This window comes from Babylonia areolata, chromosome 16 (assembly GCF_041734735.1).
Source record: "Babylonia areolata isolate BAREFJ2019XMU chromosome 16, ASM4173473v1, whole genome shotgun sequence".
In the NCBI taxonomy this organism is placed as follows: domain Eukaryota; kingdom Metazoa; phylum Mollusca; class Gastropoda; order Neogastropoda; family Buccinidae; genus Babylonia; species Babylonia areolata.
This window is the reverse complement of record NC_134891.1, coordinates 28,957,885-28,962,920: the sequence shown is the minus strand read 5'-3', so window position 1 is coordinate 28,962,920 and position 5,036 is coordinate 28,957,885. Positions and strand designations below refer to the sequence as shown.

At 46.2% G+C, this 5,036-nt stretch overlaps 1 long non-coding RNA gene across 1 annotated transcript in view; it reads left to right on the top strand.

Moving 5' to 3' along the window:
- The first annotated feature begins 676 nt into the window (after positions 1–676).
- Positions 677–5,036, top strand: part of LOC143290971 (uncharacterized) — a 50,082-nt gene continuing 45,722 nt past the window's right edge. Inside the window, exon 1 of the long non-coding RNA XR_013056458.1 lies at positions 677–927. This is a non-coding gene — a long non-coding RNA (uncharacterized LOC143290971). The remainder of the gene's footprint in view (positions 928–5,036) is intronic.

The window sequence follows — 5,036 nt, the reverse complement described above, 5'->3', positions numbered from 1 at the left end:
ACCTGGACGCGGTTTATAACGAACGACGATCATGATAAGAAGATGAAGATATAATCTATAAAAATTTAAAAAACCCAACAAAGAACAATACACCTCTCCACGACCACCACCTCCACCCGCTCCCCGAAGAAAAAAGAAAAAAAGAAAACAAGAAATATCTCATGGGGCTTTGGAGTTGGCTGATCCATGAACCTGAATGGATTTGTGATCGATCGAGCGTAAAGTAAAGGATTCTGTCCGATTTCAACAGCTAAAAATCGAATCGTCAGAAGTGCAAATGAGAAGGCGTTCGAATAAAACAATGTCTGGTTTGGGAATTGATTTTCAGGGTAGGAGTTGTAGGAGTTGCCAGAGTTGCGGCGGAAGGGGGTGGGAGTGGGAGTTGCCGGCGTGGGAGGTTGGGAAAGGAAGGGAAGGGGGTGGAGGGGGGGGGGGGGGGGGGGGGTCTTTGTTGGACTCACAATCGGTTAATCTTGTTTTACAAACCCCACCCCTGTTCCTCTCCTCACTCGCCCTTACTCTCAAAACACGCACGTTCAGAAGCCGGCCAGCAGTCGCGGCAGCTCCGCGAGACAGAAAGTAGTCCCCACAGACTGGCTCACGTACAAGGAGCTAGTGCCAAGGATAAGGCGTGCTCATCCGCGCACGCGGGCTTTAAAAATCCGCGGGAATGGGGAGGGTGGCCCAGAAGAATTGCCACAGTTGACCTCGTTTCCACCCGGCCATTTCCCTTCGCCTCCTCCTCGGTGGTATTACCTCCCTTTGTTCTTTTTGGGTCACGTGATCGGAAGCCAGCCGCCACATCTCTTCAGTCGTGCTGGTGACCAGAACGTTATATTGCTTCTGGCTGCTGGAGCGTCTGGCGTCCCTGCATAGTTCTTCTTCGACCCCGACTGGTTCGAATCTGTTGTTGGTACCTTTGTGCAGGTCGGTAACACTGAATCCTTCACCGTATTGTATGTGGCTGTTTTTGGTTTGATTTATTGGTTGTTTCTTTCCGTCTTTTCTTGCTGTTTGTCTTTGTTTAGTGGGGATTTTTTATAATCAAACTGTTTTTGATGTGATTATGGCTATCTTTGCATCTATCTATCTATCTATATAAAGTTGTGTTTTTTTCTATCTTTTCCTTCATCATTTTTAATCAGCTATATCTAGCAAGCGTTTTGTAGTAGTGACATAAATGGATGAGATCAATATACTGTTTATAGACATGACAGGAATTCGTTTCAGCTCCCACCAACGCCGCACTTTTCTCTCTCTCATAACATTTACTTGAATCGGTAAAGGTTATTTCATGTACTACAGGCATACATGCGCATATATATACATATATATATATATATATATATATATATATATATATATATTAATATTAAGGATGACTCCCTACCCCCATCTCTCTCTGTCTCTTTATCGTTCTCTCCACCTGCCCTGTTTCTCTTCACACACACACACACACACACATACACAGACACACACACGCACACACACACACACACACACACACACACACACATGGAGAAACACACACACACACACACACACGCACGCGCGCACACGCACACACACACACACACACATACGCGCACAAGTACACACACACACACACACACACACACACACACACACCTCCCCCCTTCCTCTCTTTTAATCTTATGTAAGCTATCTCTGTCTTTGTCTCTCTAGCTCTCTCTATGCTTACTCCAGTCCATTTCTTTATTGCTTGATCATTATCATGACATATATTAATTTCCATGTCTCCTTTTCTCTCCTTTCTTACCCCCTCCTCTCTCTCTCTCTCTCTCTTTCTCTCTCTCTCTCTCTCTCTTTCTTTCTCTCTCTCTCTCTCTTTCTCTCTCTCTCTCTCTCTTTCTCTCTCTCTTTCTCTCTCTCTCTCTCTCTCTCTTTCTTTCTCTCTCTCTCTTTCTCTCTCTCTCTCTCTCTCTTTCTTTCTCTCTCTCTCTTTCTTTCTCTCTCTCTCTCTCTCTCTCTCTTTCTCTCTCTCTCTCTCTCTCTTTCTTTCTCTCTCTCTCTCTCTCTCTTTCTTTCTCTCTCTCTCTCTCTCTCTATTTCTTTCTCTCTCTCTCTCTCTCTCTCTTTCTTTCTCTCTCTCTCTCTCTCTCTCTCTTTCTTTCTCTCTCTCTCTCTCTCTCTTTCTTTCTCTCTCTCTCTCTCTCTCTCTCTCTCTCTCTCTCTCTCTCTATTTCATTGCATGGTTTATAACGATCTCAGAGCAAAATTTTCTTAAAGAATCGACTACAGTATCAATTCATTCACTACTCAAAACAACAAATGTATACCATAGATAGAACGTATCCAAGTACGTAGGCAGAAGACTACCTTTTTTTTTTGGATAAAATAATGTCATTATGGTTCAAATAATTTCCAGATATAATGTTCCGAGTCCTCTTACACGTGAAGGGATATATTTTTTTTTTTCTGTTTTCATGAAGTAAATGTAAGCATGTTTGTAATTACCTATATCACCCCCACTCCCACCACATGAACTTTCCACCAGCCATATGTATTGTGGCCAAAGGCCGATGTACATTAAACCTGAGATCTGAGTTCCCCCCCCCCCCCCCCCCCCCCCCCCGCCCCTCTCCTGACCCTTAAGTTTAAATTTTTTCCTTTCATTATCCTCTATGTAGTGTTGTGCAATTAATGTCAAATTACCATTTATGTAACTGATTATATGTGTATGTTGTATTGATGTGATGATATCCTCCTGTTGTGTTATTTTACTGTTTCCCATTCAAGGGCTGGATGAGAAAAAGCATCGTCTTGCTCTCTGTTAACCTCAGAAATCAAAGTTTATTCAATTCAATAAAAGTGTATTCAATTTATTCTCTCTGTCTCTGTCTCTCTGTATCTCTCTGTGTGTCTCTGTCTCTATCACACTCGGTACCTCTCTCTTCCTTCTCTCTCTCTCTCTCTCTCTCTCTCTTTCTCTGTGTCTGTCTCTCTCCCTCCCTCCCTCCCTCTCTGTTTTACTGTTTTTTCCTGTATCACTCTTGGTACCTCTGTCTCTATCTTTCTGTCTGACTGCTCTCTCTCTCTCTCTCTCTCTCTCTCTCTCTCTCTGTCTCCGTTTCTGTTTGTCTCTTTGTCAGCCTGTCAGTCTCACTCCTCTCTCACTCACACTGTCTTTCTGTATGTCTGTAAGTCTTTCTCTGCCTCTCTCTCTCTCCCCTCCCCCCTCTCTCTCCCCCTCTCTCTCTGCTTGTGTGCATGTGTGCACGTTCGGGCAAGCATAATGTGGGAACCATAAAAGTGAACGACTCTGACAAACATAGATTGCTATGGCAGGCAGTGTTCTGCCTTGTATCAGATCCTATCTGCGTGACTCTCTCTCTCTCTCTCTCTCTGTATGTGTGTGTGTGTGTGGATGACCTATAGAGACGCTGTCTACACTACTGCCCTCGAACATCTTGGACCAGCAACCCGAAGAAACCAAGACTGCTTCGATGAGAACGATGAAGAAATAGAGACACTGATAAGAGAAAAATCAGTTCAGAACACATAACGACCCCACATCACAAGCCAAGGAAGATGCCCTTGCTAACGCTAAAAGGAAGGTGCAGAAGAAACTTCGGGAGATGCAGGACAACTGGTTCAGCAAGAAGGCAGATGAAATCCAGGGCTACGCAGACAGCCACGACACAAAGCGCTTTTAAGATGCGAATAAAGCAAGACAAGACAAAATATGTATTAAGGCTGTATATGGACCCCAGTCCTCCGGCTCCTCACCCCTCCTCAACGCAGATGGGACGCAGCTGCCGAAAGAGAAGCAGATTCTGAAGTGGTGGGCTGAACACTTTAACAAATTCCTCATCCGTCCTCACAACATCAAGGACGAGGCCATTGCTCGCCTACCCCAGGTAGAGATCAACGAGAACCTCGACATCCTCCCCACAGAAGAGGAAGTCAGGAAGGCAGTGAAGCAACTCTCCTGTGGCAAAGCACCAGGATTCTATGCAATCCCTGCTGAGAAATACAAAGCAAGAGGCCTTATGATGGAAAAGCTCACAACTCTTCCAGTCCATGGGAACGAGGAGCAGATCCCGCAACAGCTGAAAGATGCCAGCATGGTCCACATCTATGAGGAAAGACAACTGCCTGTCTTGAGACAACCACCAAGGCAACTCCCTCTTGTCCATTTCTGGGAAGATTCTGGTCCGTGTCCTGCCCAACCGCCTTCTCCAACATCTTGAGCAAGATCTCCTCCCAGAGGGCCAGTGTGGCTTCCGTGCTGAACGTGGGACTGTGGACATGGCTTTTGCTGTGCGCCGACTCCTGGAAAAATGCCATGAGCAACCTCTTCATGGCCTTTAATGACCTTTGTCGATCTGACCAGTTGACGGGCGCAATAGCCGAGTGGTTAAAGCGTTGGACTTTCAAAATGAGGGTCCCGGGTTCGAATCACGGTGACGGCGCCTGGTGGGTAAAGGGTGGAGATTTTTACGATCTCCCAGGTCAACATATGTGCAGACCTGGTAGTGCCTGAACCCCCTTCGTGTGTAAACGCATGCAGAAGATCAAATACGCACGTTAAATATCCTGTAATCCATGTCAGCATTCGGTGGGTTATGGAAACGAACATACCCTGCATGCACACCCCCGAAAGCGGAGTATGGCTGCCTACGTGGCGGGGTAAAAACGGTCATACACGTAAAAACCCACTCGTGTACATACGAGTGAACGTGGGAGTTGCAGCCCACGAACGCAGAAGATCTGACCAAGGTTTTCGATACGGTCAGCAGAGAAGGCATATGGGAGATCACGGAGAAGTTTGGCTGCCCTAGCAAGTTCATCACAATCGCCCAGCAGTTCCAGGACGGCATGGTGGTGAAGGTTCTGGATGACAGAGACAAGTCGGAGGCATTCCCAGTGACAACGGCGTCAAACTAGGCTGTGTTCTCTGTTCAGTATGGTATTCTGTCATGCCGACAAATGCCTCCCGTGGCTGCGAAGAAGGAATCCACGTCAGGTACAGGACTGAAGGGAGATTGTTCAACCTCAAGCGCCTGCAGGCT